A 24,265-nucleotide genomic window follows, 5' to 3' on the forward strand; every position below is an offset into this window, starting at 1 on the left:
ATTTTGTTGTTGTGATCTTATGAGACCGTTGGATATAGTTGGCATGCCATATGGTTGTGAGTACTCACCTTTGTGTTGTGATATATGGGGTGTTGAGGCCCAAGGATAGTTTTTAGAAAGATAAGGGAATGTGAGCTAAGCTCTATTCACCGAGTTATGTGTGTTTGATGTGTTAGAGAGTGTTAGTTATATGCTTCACTTACGGGACATGTCCAACTCTTTAAGTCATTTTGGTGTGTTGGAGATCTGTTTATCCGATGTGTGGTGATAAAGTCCACTTTATGTTTCATAATCTCAAAAGCCAAACTATCATAAAACGTGACTGAAAGTGACTAAATGTGATTAAAATGTGTTGTAATATATGCTTAAATATTCATGTGATTAATATGTAAATATTCATGAAAGATGATTAAATGTGTAAAACATGACATAGGAGTAGAAGATGTTATGGCTATGTTGCATGTCTGATTTGTTATGCATAATGACTTGTTTGCGTAGTGGTTGTTCTGAGCATTCACTGAACTTGTTAAGCTCACCCACTCATTTTAACCATTGCAGATAAGTAGTGCAGATGTGAACAGTGTGGTCTCGAGGGGTGATCCAAGCCAAAGCTTTAGTTGTTATTATTAGGTGTTCTTTTAATTATTTGCGTTTTTGGGAACAAAAGGAAATGTGGTAGATTTTATGTTGGTTTTGCTATGATCTTTAGTTGATTGCATGCCTATTAAGCTTGATGATTGTGGACTTAAAATATGATATTTGAGACTGCTATTTGGAACATTTTGGTGTTTATTTTATGATGTAATTGATGTATGACGTTTATAACTATTTTGGTATGATTTATATGTTGATATATGCTATGTTTTCAAGGTCTGGAATAGAGGTATCGATATTCGGGTTTTAAAAATGACACCTCTACAATTTTAAAAAGTGTAGTATATAGTTTTGTAAATTGGTATCGATATTTTATCACGAGTATCGATAATCGGGGTAAAATTATTTATACTTTTCTATAGTACCGATATTTTTCGATTGTTGGGTTTTTAAAATGGGAAACAGAAAGCTAGTTTGGTATCAATTCTTCAAGCAGTATCAATACCACTTGAGAGAATTATCTATACCTCCTCTTCAGTACTTATTTTATGTTTATTTAATGAATGCTTGACATGTTTTATCGATAAAAAGTAAATTTATGACTTAGAATTCAAGTGAATGTTATGTTAATAAATAAAACAAAATAAAAAGAAAAGAAAAGATGCATTCGTAATAATGTGACGATTTGAGATGAACATGATGTGAGACAGTGGTGTAGCATCCTAGCATTTGGGCTCGACGACTAGGCTGTGTATAGAGTGTTACATCCATTATCAAATATCATACATAATTAACACATAGCAAGCATATCTATATTAAATTTATATATCTCAAATAAATCTATAATCATATTTACCCATATTCATTCATCATACATCAAATATATCAAATAGTGAAGTATATACATATCTCTTAGTCACAGACAAATTTACAGCTCGTTTGGTTCGCTGTATTAGAATAGAGGCGTAATGGAATAGAAGCGTAATGGAATAGAGGCGTAATAGCAAATCAATTGTTTGGTTGAATGTAATGGAATAGAGGCGTAATAGTAATCTTGTGTTTGGTTGAATGGAATGGAGGTGTAATAGCATAATGGAAAAAACTAAAATGACTAGAATACCCTTAGCATAAATTTGTTTAGGCAAATGATTATTGTTATTGTTATTAAATTTTAATAAGATTATTAATATAAATAATAAATAATTTAATCATATTTTAACATAATTATTATTAAATATAATTTAATAAAAATATATAATTTAATAAAATATATGAATTTACTAAAATTATAATATATAATATTATAAAATATAATTTAAAATAATTATTATTAAATATAATAAACAAAAATATATAATTTAATAAAATTTTTAGTATTAAATATTCTTATATGAATTTACTAAAATCATAATATATAATACTATAAAATATAATTTAAAATAATTATTATTAAATATAATTTAACAAAAATATATAATTTAATAAAATTCTTATGATTGTATCAACAAACTTCATCAATTTCTTCTATCAAATATTAAAATATTTGAACTTGACTTTGAATAATGATTTTATGATTGTTACTTTACCATCAGCAACCCAAGTTAAATTTACTTAACAACATAATGAATTAGGGTTTTTCTTCATATTCCCAATTATGTATTCCATTTCCGACCGTAAAGCACCTTTCAACTCATCTCATCAGTGATTTTCTGTCCATTGACAAATTAGGATTCTCTTGTTTGTGCATCAACAATTTCGAATTCTAAAATTTAGAACGTAAATTTTATTTTCTCAATTTCATTTTTGTTTCTAGATTTGACTTGCAGCAATTTTGGTCTTCAATGTTGTTTTCTTCGTTCATTTTAACTTTTTTTTTGTTATATTTTTTGTAGAAAGATGGATTTTTTATGATTAAACTTTTAGACAAGTTTATTTTCAATTTTTTCCACGAGCATTTAGATAAGAAAAATATTAAAACTATTCAAAAGTTACTTGTTTGCTTCAAAACAAATTATATAAGGACTAAATTGCTCATTTTTATATTAGAGGACCCAATTTGCTCTTGAATTTCTAATAGTTTAACCAACAAAAGTCTTATATGACCTAACAAAAAACCTCTCCAACTAAATTGCACGCATAACTTGTTTAGCAAGGTTCATTATATTGTGATACAAGAAAACTGATTTGAGGCAGTACATGAACTGTCCTCTTTCTCCTCCAGCGTTCGGCACAACTCATCTGCTTCTTCCCTGCATTAGTAAACTGATCACTTAATTTGCTTATATAAAATTCAACATGCAAATACTATACACATTCTCTTAGACATGCTAAAGAGTAAAGACTTCAAAACATGGGGAATATACCATATACACACTTCTAGACATGTTCATTAGTGGTTTAACACTACTTTCTTTGTTTTTAAACTTTTTGCAGTTCTTTATGGGACACATACTTTCTTTTTCAATGAGAAAGTTATTTAGAACGAACAAAATCACAATCATAATAAACAAATTTAGATCTGATTTTTAAGAATAAAGAACTGGAATCAGAAAACCATAGAGACAGAGGATAAGGGGTTCGAAAGCAAAGGGGTTTTTCCAATCACCACCAAGCCCTCAATGGCTTAGTACCTCAATGTGTCGAACGCTCGATGTTTCTGTAATGCTGGCCAACTGCATGGTGCTTGACTGCAAAATACGGTTAAAGATGTCGGGCACCTACATAAATATACGGCATTTAGTAAAAATATTAGTGTTTGCCGAACAAAAGAAGAAAGGGCCCTTAAATATAAATGAGGTGCTTATACTTTTTGTTTGCCATCTCTTGACTTTCTCTGTATTAATGAAGGGCTTTTCCCATCTGAAAACATAACATCTCCGAGGTCCTCTAAATACCCTCTAAGCTCGGATGTAGGAATTGTAGAGGAAGAGTTTTGCTTGACACATTAAATCTTGACCACCGATAGCCATGCCGACTATTATGAGTGTTCCATATGTCTGTATGAACCTACCAAAACACAAATTATTAGATATATACTGCATATTATACTACAACTATTGACAACAACAGCAGCAGCAACAATTTTATAACTTTACGATGGACTAGAGTAACTTATCCTTGTCTCAAAATTTTCCAATTAGGCAATAGAAGCACAATTATGTAACAGTTTATATGCCGAAATTTCAATCTAATGATCTATAAACAGAATTCTACTTCTTTGAGAGAAAATGTTTAGAAATTAGCTAAAATTGCATAAGAAAGTTGAAAACACATATTGCAGCTCCTTCATCATCCCACATATAATTAGTTACACTATATTTTTACAGCATACGGCTACATGATCGACCTAACCAGTTGAGAACCACTTTAATTCAGCATAACAATAATATATTTTCTTTAACATATGCAAGCATTTATAAAGTAGGGTCACCAGTACTATTAACATATATATAAACCTAGCATTCAATTATCGCTTATAACAGCATCGGAAATCCTATCACCAAAGGACATTTTCTAACATATGATCAAATGCTGTATCTCCTAGGGGTAAAATTGTTGCTTCCAAAGCATTTTCAAGTTTGAGAAACAACATATTGCACTCTTATGATGATAAATTAGCAGTAAGAAATTCCCGGAAATACTATTTCTTTGCTAAAGTATAAGATCCATATCAGTGTATAATGACCTTAAGACAAAATAACAGGACATTGAAACAATGGGTAGCATCTCAGGAATCAGATGCCAATTGTACCAGTATTTGGACCAACCCCAGCTCTAGCTTATGACAATAAAGACTAAGGTGCAGATATCTCTCCCTGCCTTCATACACACAGCACCCCTGCTATTAAATGTCTAGAACGGTAAGTATATGTGAAGGACGCATATCAAACTCATTGCAGCTTCAATCTCATTTACTATATCAGTCCCCATTCAACCAAATTATCACATGTAAAATCTTTCAAACCATCAATAGATATCATACAGTCCATAATGTCTTTCCATTAATAATAATGATAATAATAATAGATCAATAAAGCAAGGATATTGGTTTAACCGAAAAGTTTTTGAGAGGTGCTCACTGTCTTGCAAGTGAACTTGTTGCTCCATTGCTTGCAAGCGCAGTTTCAACTCACTATTTTCAGCAGTCAAACCATTGGTGTCTCTCTGCTCACAAGTTACCATGAGAAGAATAAAATGAATAATTAGATCTAAATGAATAAAAGAAAAGAAATATAAAAGTAAAAGAAAATGAAAACGGACCCTTGAATCTGGACACTGGTATAGGAAACAAAAGAGTAGAAGGTGCTGGGCGAATGAAACTACCTGTAGTAGAGTAAGCTGGGCAGAGAGTGATGTTGCTTTTGTTTGAAGTGTCTGTACTTTCCGCTCAAGCTCGGCTATATATCTTACCTTCCTTTCCTTTGACTTAGCAGTAGATTGCCTATTCGCCCAGATCCTATTACATGCCAAAGACAAGAAAAGATGGCATCAAAGGGACAAAACATATCAGGGACACAACATCCGTTCCTGTTCGGGAAGAGAAGAAATCAAATGGCAAGAGAAAGATTGTCTTAGTGAGAGGGGAAGAAGAGGACAGAATGAAAATTTATCAAGAGGCACAAACATGAGACAAAAAAAACAACTAAAACATAGGCAATTGCACTAGTTCTAAGCTAGTTTCAACTTAGAACATAGTTTCATTGTCTCTCTGCCATCTTATCCTTATGGAAATGGTCTCAAACTTACAACAGGTTGACTGGTTGAGAAGGGCAACCATAATGTTGTAAAGAAAAAGAAAAGAAACAGAAGACGCAAATTGGTTGAAACTGAGCAAATCGACAGAAACTGTGAGAAACAGAGGGAGCAAATCGGCTGAAAAGAAAAGAAAAGAAACAGAGGGAGCAAATCGGGCGAAACGTGCTCTTAGGGAAAATCGGCAGAAGGTAGAAGGCAGAAGGTAGAAAGAAGGAAGGGAGCAAATCAACAGAAGAGGCAGAGGGTAAAACAGGGAGGGTAAAGTGAAGCAGCACCTAAACTGAGCAAAAGGGACGGATTAGAAATCGGCGGATTTCACCGATTAGGGCAGTAATGTATTACACCCGTAATAGCATTATCATGAACCAAACAACGGAATAAAGGAGGCTTAAGTAAGGCCCACCGATTAGCCAATACACCCAACCAAACATGGTGTTAATGTCTTTCCTTTTGTTATGTGGTTATTGAATTATGCATATATATATTGAAAGCGAATTATGAAAGCACAAACCAGAATATTACTGATCATCGATGATTTCGGTCTTTCCTTTATTCTTCAATGAACCAATGTCGTCCTTAGCTACGTATGATAAATTCAATTACAAAAATTCATCAATTGCACAATTCAAGCATAAAAACACAATAATTAAACATAAATATATTTAATTCAATTTTGTAATGACCCGATTTTCAGTGGTGCTAGAAAAGACAGTTCCAGAATCTCATTTCCGTAAATCGAGTCTGTAAATATTAAATATGAATGTTTACGGAGTTGGTATAACAATGTATTAGAGTTTGGTTTAGTAATTTTGTCAATTAATTGCTTAAATCGAGTATAGGGACTAATTTGTAAAACCAAATCACCATAAGTTTTTAATTGGCCAAAGGCTTAAGGACTTAAATTGCAATTAGGTAAAGGTCCAACATAGTAAATAAAACATTTTGGAATATGTGATAGTGGATGATGATGGATTATTACATTAAAATGTGATTAGTGAATCAAATAAGTTAATAAACAAGGTTAATTAAGTTTAATCATAATATATATAGTTAGTTGAGTGGAAAGAAAGAGAGAATGCTCATCTTTTTCATTCTCCCATAACCAAACCTCCATTTTTAAGAAAAGATAAAACCTTCCAAGGGATTCAAACTTTCGGCCAACATTAGGTAAGTTCAATTAAGTCATTTTCTTGTAATTTTTATATTTTTGAGGTCATGAGAGCTTGATTTAGCTAGCCCATGTACAATTTTGAAAAATTGTTAAAGTTTTTGAAAGTTCCCATTATTGATATCTTAAAGGAATTGGTGTTAAATTGATAGATTTTAAGCTTAGATTATGAAAAAGGAATAAATTATAACATTTAATTGTTAGTTTGGTACATAGGAACTAAAGTGAATAAAATGTAAAATTATTGTGAAATTTTGGTGTAAATAGATAATATAGGGTCTACCATGAATGTAATTGAAGTCAATTTCTAAATTGAGGCTCAAAATTCAAATATATGGCTATTTTTATTTTAGGGATTAAATTAAATAAAATGAAAAACTTTATGGTATCAAAAAATGAGATTATTTAGGTTAATTCATGCCATGGCATAATGCAAAAATGTTTGATATTGATTAATTGAATGAAATAATTGTATAGATCAAGAATTAGATCAAACTTGAGATAATCGATGAACAACTAAAATTGTCGATTAGTTCTTGATGATTCAACTTGTTTGGTGTTTTGACCAAGTAAGTTCATATGGAACTTACTATATTTAATTATATATGAATTATACTTGGATTAACATATATAAGTATATATACTTGTTAAAATTGAGTAGAATGATGGAATTTGACACAAATGTCTTGTATTGGATTTATTTGTAAATTTGTGTTAATATGATTATTGATTGTTTATATGACTCGTAAATGAAATATGAAATATGTACAGGATTTAATATTGAAATTTATACGGAAGTAATGCCCAAGTGAACTTAGTAAAAAGTTAGGATACATATGGCATGCCAGTAGGGGTATGCATGTATTTGATCAGAGACATACTTGTTATTACGAGATCTAACATTTGTTGCAGATTCTCGAGTTAAACGTATCATAGGTTTAGCCTAGACGGGTGACCTTGATATAATGTTAACTTGTATGAGCAATTCTGAAATACTGTTAGCTTGTGTAAGCATTACAATCGTGTGCATCTGATTCTTTTTTACTAAAGTTCTGCCGGGAAATGTTTAACTATTTGATAATGGAAATGTAACTATTGAATGGGAAATGAAATTATATTTGGCGATGTTAATGTATGGATGATTACATGACTTTGATTAGAGTTTGAATTATCTATGATTTGAGAATGCATCTAATGCATTTGACTAATTTTATTATATGTATATTTTGCAATATGTCAAAGGATAGTTAAAATGATTGCTAAATAAATTAGTTAATTATGCTTAAATGATCAAGGTATGTTCTAGTTAGCATTTTATATGCTTACCTAGTTTGTTTTCTCTTTTCCTTGTAGATCATCACCTTACGAATCACGTTAAGTCAAATTGTGTCGAAGCTTACCCTATCATTGATGTATAAGACGTTTTGATGAGTTTGGTAACTTGTGATGATTTGGTGTTTTGATTCACATATGGAGACGAACACATATCCATTTTATGCTTAATGATGTGATGAACGTATGGAATGACATTGAATGAGATAGAAATGGTAGCTTGTTTGATAGGTGAATGAGGTAGAAATGCATTTGAACATGATTAACTTGAAGTATGCTTGAAAAATGCTGCCTAATTTGGATATTGATGGTATGTTTAATGCCTATAAGTTTTGGATACGCTTATGTGTTCATAAGTTGTTATAATGAAATTGAAATGGTATGTTTCAAGGTGGTTTGACATAGGTAAAATTTGAAAATTGCATTACTTGAATATTAGGTTGTAATGGCATTGAATTGTTTAGGTTTACATGGTGTATAAGTAGTGATTGACTGGATAAGAACTTGAACATAGATGCTTGACTATTTGGCATATGTTTGGTATGTTTTGCTTCAATTGAAATTGGATTTTGTTGAATATGTTAATAGGTTTGGTTGGAAACTTTGAAATAGGTATTAAATGGTTCATATTTACCAAAAAACAGAGTCCACATCTTAACGACCAGCTTACCTCATCACAACGTTGACTGACAGTGAGTCATATTGTGACGTCAAGTGGCCTGAGGTCACGAAGTGACAAACTATTTGGCGACGTCACAACATGGGGAAGAGGATATCACGGTGTCAGCCCTAAACTTTTACAACTTTGCAGTTTGGTCTTATTTCGTGCTGAGTTAATAAAAGAGCTTTCGTAAGCTCGATTAAGCCTTGAAGTAGAATGATTAACCTAAAATGAGTGTGTTTGACATTTAATTGCATGTGTGACTTATTATTTACTGTGAATTCAATTGTAGTTGCTCCGGTAACTAATGTAGCAACCTATAGCTCGCACTCGACGATCGGGTCGGGTGAGGGGTGTTACAAATTTGATCTCTCAAATTCCTAAAATTTGAAACACTTGCATCCCACAATTTACCCGATCAAATTTAAATCCGAATTTATAAATATAGTATAGAGACCTCACATTACTATCTTTCACTATTAAAACTCAAAATTGTTATCTCCTACAATTAGGTTCATAGTAAGACTTAATTAATCAAGTAATCAAAACTTAATCTAAGGTTAATTCCATGCTCCCTATTGCGTTTCCTAACATAATCTTTCCATAAATTAACCAACATTACACATGCATGGGATTAAACACTAAATCTCCAATTTTTTTAAGATTTCCAACCATGGAAATTAAACCAAAACTTATTAACCAACAATTTTAATATTTGGGCTAATTAAATATAACATTCTTAAAGCGTAATTTAACAAAAGTTATGAAAGAAACTTACTTAGAACCTTTGGCAAGCTCATGGTTATGGTTGTATGTAAGAAAACTTAGATATTTTATTTTTGTTTTGCTTGTAGCTAGATGAAGAAATGGGAGAATAAATATTCTCTTTCATCCCTTTATCATACTTTTATTATGATAAAATCTTATTAATTAAAATAATCATAATAATTAATGTTTTAATTAATGTCAGAAACCATCAGTGCTAATGGATGGTGATGCTCATTTCACTCAACTAATTAATTTAATGATGATTTAATTACCTTTTTGGTCATTGATTTTATTGCACATTAAGGGCCTATTTAAAATTTAATCAAATCCACTCATATAATTAACATTGCAATTTATTCCTCGTATTATTTTTAATAATTGATTTAATTTATTATCACTTAATAATTTGATCTCTCAATTATATACTTGACATGTAATTATTCGGTTCTAAATTACGAATGTCTCAGTTTTAATAAATTTGAGCCCTAAAATTAAATATTTCGACACCATTGAAAATCGAGTCGTTACAAAGAAATCTTTTATTGAAGAACAAAACATCAATGATAAAGGGATTGATGTAATCCTTGATAAGAATGACCTTTAATTGGTTGCATTTTTCAAACCATATGTGAAGGATGTGGTGTATGAATTCTATGCAAATCTGCTCAAGATTATCAATAATCTTGCAAGCAAACTTTATGACAAGGTATATGTAAGAGGGGGGTGGTATGATTTTGGGCCTGCTCAGGATAAAGACTTGCTGCTGCACTCATCCACTACAGATGTTGAACTTGATGAGTCCTATGACACCATGGCCAACATCATCACAAATGATGTTCATCCTACATAGCCCCAAGCTACAAAACTTCAAGCCTTAACTCTTGAGCACACTTATCTTATTTTTCAGATTACGTATAATCAAAATTCTAAAATTATCTTGGCTACTGAGAAATATGAGAGAAAGCATGCAGAGTTGAAGTTTTCTTACAAGTGGTTTGAAGGGAAACACAAGGCTACCATACCTGAGACTGTTTTTGGTGAAGCAGATCAACCAATAGAGATAGTGCCTGAAGGAGTTTCCATTGAGGAAGGAAAATATGCTCAACTCTCAGCTTTTGAACAAAGGATGCTTCATTATCTTGATGCTGAGATTGCCTCCCAAGAGCAAGCCATTTAACAACTCAAGTCAATGTTAGAAGAGCCAAAGCCTTGAGGAATGACCTGCTAGCCAAGCTACTTCATTGAAGTTAGGAAATTTTTTTGAAAAAACAGGGGGAGTAGTATTGCAAGGAGCTAGCACTAGTGGTGGCATTGTTGATGAGGGAAACTTGCCTTTGTTGTCAATCATAGTTTTTGGTAGCACAGTTTTCAAGAGATCTCTGCTTAGGCTTGTCTTCTGCTGCAACTAATTTAGTATAATCAATCTTTTGCTGCTCTTGTTTAGTTCCAGATCATTTGCTTTAGTTGATGGACTTTTGTTGAAGTTCACTTGCTGCACAAGACTTTATTTATTTTACTGGCTTGTAATGGTTTTTAGCTTTGAACTTTTTTATTTAGTTGATTGATCTTTTGTGAACCTTATGTACGATAGCTATGATACGAACTTTGAGAGTTTTTCTTCTTAATGCTATTTTGGTTCATATGCATTAATGATTAATATGTTTGGTTATATTAGTAGTTGTAGTATGATGGATTAAGGGTTGTTACTTAAGGGGAGCATTGAAGTTTATTGTTGATTAAGCTCTCCCTTATTTTTATTTTTATTTTTTATGTTCAAAAAATTTTCAAAGAAGGAGATTATTGAAGTATATTTTTTTCATAGAGTGCTTGGACTAGTGTCTAAACAAGTGCAAGCTAGTAGTAGCATTGGTTACATAAAAAAACTGTCATGTTTAGAGTGGCATATTTTGGCAACAAATATGTTTAGGCTATGATTTCCTTAGTTGGTTGAGATACTTGCGAATCCATCTTTGATATCCGAACTACATTTAGCAGGAAATCTTGGAGATTAGTTTGGATTGGGTCGAAGTAATCATCATCCCTTATCTAATGGATTAGATCAACTCATGGCCATTATAGAAAAGATATCCAGTTGATTGAAGACTTATCGTGTGGCATTTTAAAGATATTATATGTGTTATTTATCTTAGTTAATTTGAGGGATAATTGATTGTAATAATTGTAGTATGTTAGCAAGTCTCATTCACTTATATATTGTGAGAACTTGCATAGGTATTGTATTGATTAAGAAAACTTTATGTTGTTTAATGAGGAACGTATTTTTGAGTGCATTATTTTGTAATAATCAAGTGTGTGATTTGGTTACAGTCTTAAGTTCTCAAAGGAAAAACTTAGATGGGAGATGTTTAGATCTTAGGTATGAAAGTGAAAAATCTAAACCAGTGAATGTTAGAGCTTAGAAACACTTGTACAAGATACTAAGATAGTGAATATTCTCTCTAGGTAAGGCCCTACAGATGTAGGGAAATTGAACTACGTAAACATCTCTTGTGTTGTTTATTTTTCTGCTATTTTCATTACTCGTGCTTAATGCAATTGAAACTTGTCTTAGCACTGCTTAATTTTGCCTTCAAATAACAATTGGACTCAACACTGTGCACAATTGCTCAAGCCTGATTCGACCTAAAATATAAACCTCAAAATTTGTCTAAGTTCATCCATATTTATAAATGGTCAATCAAACTTTTTTAATTTTACCCGATTTATTTTTTAAATTTTTAAAATATAATTATTTTTACCTAATATATAAATATATATCATTTATTAACATTATATACATTCTTTATTAAACTTATAAACATAAACAACTTAATACATTTTAATATATACATTATTGTTGATTATATTTTTTTTCCTGTGATATAAATTACAAATATATAAACAACAAAGCAATTGAAATTGGGTAGAACTCGAGTATAAAAAGTTGGAGTCCAAACTCAACCTATATTTTAAATAGACATAATTTTGCTGTCTAAATTTATTTTTTAACTTAATATTTTTGTCCAACACATCTAATTTTCGAGTGGACTTTTGAACTTAGACGAAGAATGTCATCCTTAAACCGATTTAGCCTAAAATATAAATTTTTTTTTTGTTGAGAACCATTTTTTTTCAGTACTCTTCAATACATAAAACATCACAATTAATATATATAGAACTCACTTGCGAATTATGTATAATAATTAAATTTCTATTGATAAGTGTTATACCCTCACCTTAGAACGTCTTGCCAGATTATTCAATAACTACAAAAACACGACGAAGTGCCTTTTGGCCTTGCCAAGAGAGCAATTTGCTTCGTTTTAACATCTCGACATAGCAGTAGTAGTAGAATTAATATTTTAAAAAAAATTATATATATATTTTCTAATTTTTTTAATTTTTATCTAGCCTAAAAAGGATTAGTAGAATTAAAATATTGATACATATATAACATTTTTAAAGAAAAATAAATTATAATATTTTTAAAATTTTATATTATTTAGAAAAATCATCTTGAATAAATTTGAACAATGTTAAAATTCATTTCTAGACTCAAAGTTTTAAGTGAATTTTAGTAATTTTTTTCTTTTTTAACTTTTTGAATTTTATTTAAGTTTTTTATAAATTTTAATAATATTTTAAAATTTTATGTTTTTTAAAAAATAAAATTTTTTATAATTTAAAAATATTTTAAGTTTGGAGTGAAATTGTAGAAACGGTTGTTAAGGTTTGTCCTAAACGTAAAAATTTTCAATCCATCTTTTTTTTTTGCTGACTATCAAATTATTTTTAATTAATACAATTTAAAATTTTAAAGAACTACTTAAATATAGTTTTGGGGTTTAATTGATTTTTGGCAAATTCTAAATGTTTTTTACTTCTCTTTTTGTGTTTTAAAAAAATAAATTGAGCAAAAATTCTACTAGTTTTGTCTTATTGAAGAAAATCTGAAACCTCAAACAATGGTACCTCAAGAATCTGCAATTTTAATCTCTACGTGAGAGCTTGACTAGAAAATCAGCTACTAGATTACTTTTTCTAGAAGTAAATATTATCTTTCATTATCCTTCAGCTTTCATAATCCGTTTAATCCTTCTAATTCCAGTGATTCCTGAATTTATCATCTTATTGCTGCATAAAATTTCAATCACTTCCAGGTTATTAGTGTGTATAATAACCCTTTTAATACCTTTATTGAGTAAAACTAGAAACCATCTAAAATACCCTATAATTAAACTTCAAAAACTGTACATTCTCAAATATTGGGAACCCAAGACCCAATTCCCATAATCATCTTGCAGAACACCAATTAGCAAAACATTCCCATTATCTCTAGCTAGTGCACCATCAATGGATAGAATCAACCACGTTTCATTCTTGGCGTAATGTTTTGTCCTTTAAACTTAAATATATATATATTTACACGTAGAATAATCACAGAAAAGGTAGTCTGACATCAACCGTCAAACCACGCAGCAAAGATCCTATTGAAATAGTTATCATAAATCATTCATTTTAACGTATGCTAGTGTTTTCCGTACATATACTCCTATATTCATTTCTCACATGTAAAACCGATTGATCATTTTGGCATGTGGTATAAAGATTTATGAGATACTTCCGGACCACAACTGGATGGTTAATTAATTGGCTGTATGCAATTGCTAGTACAAGTCTTTCTCTTTCCAGGAATATACATTTTCGTTTTCAGTATATTTTTCAAACAAAAATATGAGTCACCCAATACCTTCCTACCCTATCTTTTGCAATTCAATAATTGAAAGAGGTCCCGCATGCCCCTCCCACTTTCTCCTTCCATCCATTCAAGAATTTGACCTTCTACTTCTACTACTAGTACTAGTACAACAATGGAGTATTTCACATTTTCCATTTCCATGCCCTTAAACTTCTCTCACTCTTCTCTTCAATTTAACACTTATACATTCATTTTGGGCGTAATGATTTTTTTTAAACTTTGCTGATGTTATAGTCCACATATATGCCAAATTAATACTTTATTATTTTAAAAAATAAATAAATTTTATATTTTTATATTTTTAATAATTTATATTTTTTAATTTTTTAAAATTAAAAAATAATTGCTTACGTGGCTTCCATGTGCATGTCAAGTCAGCAAAGTTAACGGATATTAACTTTTCCAACCATTTTGGGTGGTTTGATAAATAATACAAGTTCGAAGACTAAAAGAGACAAGAAATTAAATGGAGGACTAAAATGACTTTCTTTTGTAGAACTGAAGGACCAAATAAGTCATTATGTCTAAATAAAATAATAAAGTTGAAGTTTTAAAACTCGTTGTGTTAGGTTTAAGCCTCACTAGTTGTTAATTTTTATTGTTTTAAATAAAATATGAAAAGAAGCAAAAAAAAAAAACTCACATAATAATACAATCTGCTTTGTTAAAAAAAGCTCGTTGACTTGTGGAAGCAGCTTAGTCAGATGTTTTAATTATAGTATAGGTACAAGGGAATGGTCTTAAGACTTTGAATATGTGTATAGTCAACTATCAATAACAGTCTCATTTGTTTGCTAAAATTTTGACGGATATAGAATTAAATGTATTTAACATATAACAACATTTGATATTTAGATCATATTTATTTATTTATTTATTTATTGAAGTTGAAAATATAATATTAGGCTTGCCTCCAAGAAAAAGAAGCATCCTTTCTTTGCTTCGACTAATTACCTACTTCAGTCTTTCTAAGCCTTGAAACCGTAACTATAGTATGGCTACTATGTTCTCAAATTCAGTTCAGTCTTTTTCTCTTCCTCTACTAAAATATCTATCCTCTTCGTGACCTTTCACCGGAATCTACTACTTTTTATACGATAGGTGCGACTAATAAGAATAGAATTGATTCAACAAGCGCCTTCTCCCTCGGGTGACTTCCCTCCCTTTGGATGGAGCTTTGGAACTAAGGAAATTTAAAATTATCATTGCCGGCTATATACTCTATATCTATATAAAGTAGGAATAAGTCAAGCAATCCTTGACCCAACATTATCTCTTTGACAAATTTTATGAATGTATTATTTTTTAATAATAAAATATGATTAATAGATTTTTATGTAAATTTTAAATATTTTATTGAAATAATATTCTAACAAAAATTTATTTATTTCATTTTATTTAGTAATAGAACTAATTTCATTAAAATTAAAAAACGAGATTGTTGTATACAATTACAACAAACTTGATTGTTGTATGTGGAAGGTACTTCATAGCTTATGGATGTTGTTGCTAAGTATGTGTGGAGAGTTGTTATTGAGGGTAAAAGTAAAACATAAAAAATTAATTCTACAAAAATCTTGTTGTTATAATGAAATGTTGTTATAGAGAAGGCTCAAAGTACTGTTGAGATATAAACTATTAATTAATGTGTAAGAGGGAAATTGACTCCAATGAGATTAAAAACAATAGTAGTAATAAGATTAATTATTATAATAATGAAATTGAGCAATGTAATGGTGAAATTAAAATCAATGATGCAATATATGATTGGATTGAATTGTAATGGTGTTGGTGAGATGAATCAAGAGAAAAATGACCATTAAAGATAACAGATCACAATGTATATATACACCATAAAACTTTTATTTTATAACTTTATAAATAATTATTTTTTAAAATATTATATTTATGTAAAATGCTAGTTTTAATAATAATAATTGTTCTTCCAATGAACTTGTCAAAATGCCAATAAGGCAATTCACCACTTGGCAAGGGCGATCTTATTATATATAGATCATTTCTCTTTTGATGTTTTTCCATCATGTGCTTTTGATATTTAATTGACAAACAGTTCTTCCACTTACACAAATGAGGTAAAGGAAACTAGGACTAGGAATAATGGGTGCACTACACCAAAAACAGACTTTTAGCGGCACTTGGATAAAAAATGCCAGTAAAAATCAAGCATTAGTGGCGCTTTATGGAAATTGCCACTAAAGAACGAGCATTAGCGGTTGAAAAACGCCGCTAAAAATAAGCATTAGCGGCATTTTTCAGAAAAACGTCACAAAAAACCAAAGCCCAACGGCATCGTTTCTTACCTTTTGCGGCTTTAGCAGCACTTTTGAAAAAGAGCCGCTAATGCACGGGGCTTTAGCGGCGTTTTTGAAAATGCGCCGCTAATGCTTGGGGTTTTAGCGACATTTTTTGAAAAAGCGCTGCTAATGCTCGGTGTTTTAGCAAAAACACCGCTAATGCTAGGTGCTTTAGTGGCGTTTTTGAAAAAACGCTGGTAAAAACATTTTATCTTAATTGGTTTATTTATATTAATTAAATAAAATTCAATTTATTTCTAATTGAATATTTAAAATCTTCAGAAAAAAATAATGACACGTAGAAATAATTTGAAATAAAACACATGGAAAAATTAAAATATAATTATTTAAAATAATTTTAAAGTTTTTTGGGTACGTGGTTACTGATTGTTTTTTAATTTATATATTAAAAATTTTCTTATATAATCGTAAAAGAGATAGTATTAATTTTAAAATATTGAATTAATTATCACTATAGTTTAGGGTGTTTAGTTTAGGGTATATGATTTATTTAAGATTTAAAGCCGATTTAGGAGTTACTATTTTAAGGTTTAGGGAGTATGAATTTAAGGATTATGGATTAGGGATTATGGTTTAAGGGTTGGGATTTTAGGTTTAGGGGTTAGGAGTTAGGGGTTTAGGAGGTTAGACGTTAGGGGTTAAGAGTTAGAGATTTAGGGTTTAAGGATTCAGGAGTCGGGTTAGGGTTTTAGGTTTAGATTAATTATTTTTTAATTTATATTTTAAATATGTTCTTATATAATTGTAAAAGAGATAATAATAAATTTGTTTAGGGTTTTTAGTTTAGGGTATATGATTAATTTAAGATTTAAGGTTGTTTTAGGAGTTCATATTTTAAGGTTTAGGGAGTATGAATTTAGGGATTATGGTTTAAGGGTTGGGATTTAAGGTTTAGGGGTTAGGGGTTTAGGGGTTAGACATTATGGGTTAAGAGTTAGGGATTTAAGGTTTAGAGATTTAGGGGTCGAGTTTGGGTTTTGGGTTTAGAGTAATTATTTTTTAATTTTTATTTTGAATATGTTCTTATATAATTGTAAAAGAGATAATAATAAATTAAATATATTGAAATTATGAGTATAGTTTAAATTATTTAAGAGATATATAATAGATAGACTTTATATGTATTGAATGGTTAATTTAGGGTTTAAGGTTAAGGTTTACTTGAGATTTGTTAAATGATAAAATTTTGTACAATTAATTAATGCTTTTATATTTAAAAAAATTTAATCTAAACTATTTGATATATTTAAATATTAGTTTAAATAGAATTAATAAATAAATTAAAAAAAAGTAATAGATTGATCTGGATATTTAGGTATAATTATTTATTTTGGAGACGACCAAATTATAAAAAATAAAATTAAAATACAAAAATAAAATAATTTTTGTTCAAAATGAAATAATTTTTTACAATATTTTTATGAAAAACGCCGCAAAAAGTAATCAATAACGACATTTTTATTTTATAAAAATGCCGCAAAAATCATTTTACTTTAAAAAAAAATCGCTTCATTTTACCTCAAATTTTCCCCCCTGAAATCCCTAATCTTCCCATGGCCGACAATATTTTCTTAGTTGCCACTCTCCAACAAACACTCTGCACTCCCATGGCTGATGAGACCTCAAAGGCCACTCCACGCCTCTCACTCCCTTCTCGGCCGTGGTGCCCACCCCTTTCATCGCCGTAAAAAATAGTAAAAACAACAGAATGATGGGATAACTAAATCCCAATCCCAACTTTTCTATGTTCTTATAGAAAATATTTGATTCTCCCTCCATCTTCCAATCTTTTTAGTTTCCTTCCCATTACAAATCAGTTTTTCATTCCAAACCCTAACAAATGGCACCTTTGGACCCTCACTGACTCTCACCACCCTTTAACCACCGACATCTCCCTTTTCCTTTTCTTAGACTTCCCTTCTGCCACCATCTACGGCGTCGCTTTCTTCATCCTCAAATCCCCTCATGTCGGTCAACTTTCTTTTGAAACCTGTTCCCTTTCCATTCACCAAGTCTTGTCTCCTATTACCCTTTCCCCTCTCCCCTTTCCCCTCTCCCTTTCTCTCTTTTCTCTTCACCTGACCCTATCAAAGGAACCCAGCTTTCCATGTCGATAAGAGGTCACCGGTTTCTGGTGAAGGCTTAAGTTAATTTCTGGTGAAGTTATCTGTTACTCTCCTCTTTTTTATTTTATTGACTGCTATGGAAGGCTTAAGTGAAAGTTGGTGTTATTGCAATAATTAACACCAACTATTGTGAATTACTTAGTTAATTTCTGATCTCCTGTCTAATTACATTTGCCACTGCTTCTTTTTAATAGCGGATTTTTATTTCATTGACAATGAGCCCATAATTGCTTTAGATTGCTAGTCCACCTAGATCTTGCACAAGCTATTTGTTATCTCCTTTCATCTAGTGAATTTTTATTTCTGTTGATGTTCTGATTTTTATGTTCACCCCATGCAATCTAAGTTGCAAGAACATCGTTGCTGTTGATGTTCTTGTTTCTCTCGATTAGTTGTTGTTGTGAATCTTTTGCCCTTTAATGTTTTTTCCTACTAAGGAAATGTATCCTGCAAAATTGTCCTTTTAAGAACTGTCTGTATGAATCCCCTTTCTGGATTTCCTTTATGAACTCAATTTATTTATTTTTTCTGGTGGATCCTAGTCGTTGGAAATTTTATTCTATAGTTAAAGAAAACCCTTTCTGAATCATTTATTTTTCGATAAATGTCTGGTTTCCATCGACCTATGTGTTCTCCCCGTTGTACTTTGGTTGTTTTGTGTTGTTTATTTCCTAGGGTTGAATGGGGATCTAAAAAAGGCAAAGAAAGATGGAAAACCAATTATAATCGAGATGTGATTTTTTGATTGCTGATTGCTTTCTTCTTGCCAACATCCTACTCATTCTCCATCCCTGTGACTTTGTGCATATGCTTCTTTCTTTCTTTTATCTTTTGTGGTTAATGCTGATGTCATTACACCTTAATGTGCTCAAGAATTAACACTTTGATATGTTCATGCCTATAGAGTACACTATGTTTTGATTTTTTGTGGTTCGTATTAATTATTTCTTTGCATTGATTCATCTACTTTAATTAGATACTTCGGTGCTATCTTGAAAATAAAACTAAACAGTTCCATAAAAATACATTATCTTGAAGTATATATTTGGTATTGTAGCAATTGGGCATGAAAGGGTGTCGCACAGCTTGCACATTCAAATAAGCGCAGAGTCTAACTAGCCATGATGTTACTATTAATGTTACTATTAATGTACTTAATCACTGATGTTATTTTGTGATACTTTTAGTGTGGTATGTTTACTTGTACTCATGTATCTGTGTGGATACGTATACTGTCTGATATAGGTATATATATATATTTCTTTTCTTTTTTAAGTTTCTCACGTGTTTGGAGAGTTATTATATACTGTATAGATATATATATACTGTCCTTAGTCTCTTTGATGTTTGGCATTTTATGTTTTAATTGTGGGTATTGATTTTTATTTATTGTCTTTATATTTACGACTTAATTTTTGTGTGTTTTTAAAAATATTTATATACACTGATTGAAGACCACTTGTTTTACATTTGTTTCTCTTTTCTAGATAATGCTTTAGTTTGCATGGTGCCTTTAGTTTTAGTGAATTTTTAAATGCTAAAGAAAGTCAACGGGATAATTAACCAAAGCTTCGTTACATCTATGCTTGTTTAATTTCACTTTTATGAATGTTGGGAATAGAAAACTTTAGCATATGGTAGGGTTTATGGCTTTATGAACTTATGCTTTTAGGTACTGCACGTTCATTTTGATTGGTTTGTTTGATTTTGAGGTAAATCAATGAATTAAAAACTCCAATGAGATGAATGTTTATATTTTTTTTTAAGAAGTTATATTGTAAATTAAACTCCAATGAGATCAATGTTTAGATGAATGTTTGGATTGGGGGCATAATTAAACTTTATGGTTGAGGTTGAGATGATTCTCTCTTTGTAACAGGTCAATGAGTTCAAGTCTGTAGAAAATTTTATAATTTTCAATACAAACAATTTGTAAATCATATTGCCTTAACATGTTAGAACTGTCTATTTGGCTTGGTACTAACAGTCAATGTTATAGGTGGGTCAACCTGAATGCTATCAAGAGGCTTGTGGAAGCTGATGCACTCAAGATGGAGATCATTCCAAACCCGAAGGTTTGTTTCACTTTCTTACCATGTCGTCTCTAGTGGATTTCTAATTTCTAAACTATAAAATTGGCTGCAGGAGGTCAATGGAATCAAGGTTCTTCAACTGGAAATTGCAGCTGGTGCAGCAATTAGGGTATAAAATTGTACCAATTATGGTTATAATGTATTAAAATGTAAAAAGATCTATCTAGCCATGTGTTTTCCTTACGTGATTAAGTTCTTTGATCATGCTATTGGTATCAACGTACCTCGATCGCGATTCTTTATACGTCTTGTTCATGGATTTCCATTTTAATACGTCTTCAAATTAAATTATACATTTCTAAATTGGATTTGTGGCGCTTTTATAAAATTTTATTTTTTAAATTTTTTATGACCTTTAGCAGCATTTTTGGTAAAAGCGCCGCTAAAAGTGCGTTTTGTGGAGAAAGTGCCGTTAAAGGTCATGTTCTTTAGCGGCATTTGTGGAACCTTTAGCTGCATTTTTGGGAAAAGGGTTACTAAATGTCATGTTCTTTAGCGGCGTTTGTGGGAAAAGTGCTACTAAAGGTCATGTTGTTTAGCGGCGATTTTTTATAAAAACGCCACAACATTTAGCGGCATTTTTTGCGGCACTTGTAAAAATGTCACTAAAGCTGCGCTTATAAACGCCGCTAAAGGCCTAAGAAAACGCCACTAAAAGTCTATTTTACTGTAGTGGTGAGCCTATTGGCTTATGTTTTTAGTTTTCTTCTCTCTTTTCTTTGGTATTCTTGTCTTGTTTTGTATCTTGCTTTGGCAATGAAGTTTACTTTAAAAATAATAATAATTAAAAGGATTAAATAAAAAATTGACCCCCAAACTATAGCACTTTTCCCACTTAGCACCTAAATTTGTTTGGTCAAAAGTGGTACCAAAGCTATGATTCTTTTATACTAAATATCCAATTCTATTATTTCCAATAAAAAAATTATCAATCAAAACTTGCCACATCATTTAGCTTATGGATTTTATAATTTTTAAATAAAAAAGTTTTAAAAAAATTATTTAATTAAATAAATTAAAAAGGAAAAAAATTAACCAAATTAAAACTTGACACATTTTTTTCTTTCTTATCACCTTCTTCTATCTTTGTCTTTATGGTTATCTCTCTCTCTCTCTCTCTCTCTCTCTCAACAAGCAAACAAAAAAAGGAAATAAACATACAAAAGAATTATTCTATCAACGATTTAATTGGTATTGTAAAAATACAGACTATTCAATTCTCATTTTGGCTTGGTTGTACTCTTTCGATGTTCGATTTGGTTAAATTTGAATCTCTCATGTTTCTCAATGTGGTTTTTTTTCTTTTGGAAGATTCATCTTATTTCACTTAATTCTATGAACATGTTGATGAAGCTAGGGTGAAATTGCATCGGGGCTTCTAGGTATGATGACAATTTACTCCTTTTGATATTAGAGATTATGAATGGGGTTTATGCTTTATTGTTTTGATGTACTGGCTTTGATTTGAAAACTATTTTCCTTTTAAGTTTATCTATGATAAGGTGCATGCTTATTGATTTTGATGGATTTAAAAAAAATATTTTTTATTAAGCTAAAGAAAATCTCAATAGATGGATGATGAGTTTAAAAAATAAAAGTTGCATAAATAGATAGATATATATAGAGAGAGAAAGAGAATAAAAAATACAAATTAAAAATAGTTAGTTCTGTTTTGGTTTTTTTTTTGTCAAAGTGTCACGATATGATTGGTTGATAGATTTTCTATGTTAGTTGAGAAGGCGATGAAAATTGAGAGTGAAGAATCAACAAAAGGAGAAGAAACAAGGTAAAAGAAATTATGAGCAAACTAATTCTTCACCTCAACCATCTTCTAAGAAAGTTAAGGATTCTGTGGGACCAAGTAGGCCTACACCAGTTAGTGTACAGAGATCAAAATCAAGACAAAATGTTGGGTTTAGACAACAAGAAACTTCTATGAAGACTATTGAAAAATCAATAAATAAACCTTCAATCCTTATCTGTGAGTAGGAGGGTCATTAGAGCTTGTTTTAGATGTTGCTCAAAAGAACATTTTCTCAAGGATTGTCCGATAATGATTTAAAGTATCCTTACTCAAACTATAATATCTACTCATCTGATACAAAGGGATAGAAAAACTAAAGTTATTGAGAAAGTTAATGATAGCCAAAGGACTTCAAGACAAGAATCAAAAGGTGGTCTAGTTTGTGCTTATGTTGTGAAAGCTCAACAAGATGATGACACACTTGGTGATAATATGGGTATGATTCTTTATTAGTTATTTTGAATAGTTGTTATTAAATAAAGATATTAATTATTCTATTGCATTGCATGTATAAGAAAGAATAGAAGTCTGAAAGTGATATTGAGATGAAAATATAATATTTGAAGAAATTTCTTAAAAGGGGAAGAGTAGTAACAACTCAAAATATTTTATATGGTAAATGGTATTGTATAAGGAACATATAAGTATAATTATCAAGAAAATAGATTGAGATTACTACAATAAAGTATATTGGAGATGAATTAGATATTTGACTAGAAAGCATGAGTAATGAAATTTAGAAAGAATTAAATTGAGAATTTGTGAATGTTTGAGGAATAAAAGTGTAAATTTATCATATTAAGAAAAGGAAGTGTGATAGAATAATTATTTTTTATGAATGTGACATGGAAATATATGCATATGTGGAGTATGAAATTTTTAGATAAGAACTAGATTGAAAAGTGATGACTTAAATGCACGGAAACTGACTTTCAAACGTATGTGGGAAAATGACTAAAATGGGAAAATTTTACTAATTTAGTGGGAAAATGACTTAAATGCAATATTACCATTTTTAATATATATTTGGAGTCTTGTTACCAGAGTTCTGCCATAGTTTATTTATTTTACACTAAAAAGGGGCTGCATGAACTTTCAAATGTCACCAAATCATAAAGTGTATTTAGAAATGGTCTAATAAGTATTTAAAGGACAATATATATATAAAAGGTAAATGTATGATTATGGTTTCAAATGTTAAGTTTAATATTTAAATGTAATATCTTTTGCTTGGATCTATTACCAGATTGAGTAAGGGGTGTTATATCCCATTTCTCGTCCAAGTCCACCTATCCTTGTTGCTATCATAATTTTTCTCTAAGGTTGATTCCTTTTTTTTTTTCATTCTTGTTTGTGAATCTTTGATTAAGTTCTTTCAAATCTGTTTTCACTTAGAGTTGTTCCCTAAGGTCAAGAGCGTGAATGGATTTTCTGCTTCTTGATTGAACAAAGTGAAGGTTGTTTGTGGGTACCAAGGAAACATCGGGGATAGGTACCTATGGGACTAACATCCTTGAGAGTCCAAGTGTTGTCTTCCTATTCATGTCGTGAATTGTTACTAGCTTCAGTTTGGTTTTATTTTTAATCTAGTTCCTTGACTATCTAAGTAAGGTTTTGGTGCTAGTTACATAATTGTGTAATCATATCGTCTTGTTGGTTTTGAATGGTGGGAGTAACACTTCTTACTTCTATAGGTTGGAAAGTCTTACAAACCTAGTGCAAGCCTTCCTCAAGAGATGTTTTGGTGGCTTTGAGCAAGTCTTTAGTGTATGCCTCTACTACTTTCTTTGAAAGCATGGTGCCTTAAGTTTGACTTTCAATATAAACATCAAATGTTGTTGATGAAAACGTTTGAGAAACACAAAAAGA

The 24,265-nt window shown here is 30.5% G+C and overlaps 1 long non-coding RNA gene across 2 annotated transcripts; it reads left to right on the plus strand.

Moving 5' to 3' along the window:
* The first annotated feature begins 17,873 nt into the window (after positions 1–17,873).
* LOC107949655 (uncharacterized) lies at positions 17,874–20,834 on the plus strand. 2 transcript variants are annotated; one of them, XR_005911375.1, is made up of 3 exons: positions 17,874–18,530; positions 20,499–20,574; positions 20,645–20,834. It is a non-coding gene; the product is annotated as an uncharacterized lncRNA (long non-coding RNA). The 2 variants fall into 2 exon arrangements; XR_005911374.1 differs by lacking the exon at positions 17,874–18,530 and adding an exon at positions 18,549–20,431.
* Positions 20,835–24,265: the final 3,431 nt, after the last annotated feature.

This window comes from Gossypium hirsutum, chromosome D03 (assembly GCF_007990345.1).
Source record: "Gossypium hirsutum isolate 1008001.06 chromosome D03, Gossypium_hirsutum_v2.1, whole genome shotgun sequence".
NCBI lineage: Eukaryota > Viridiplantae > Streptophyta > Magnoliopsida > Malvales > Malvaceae > Gossypium > Gossypium hirsutum.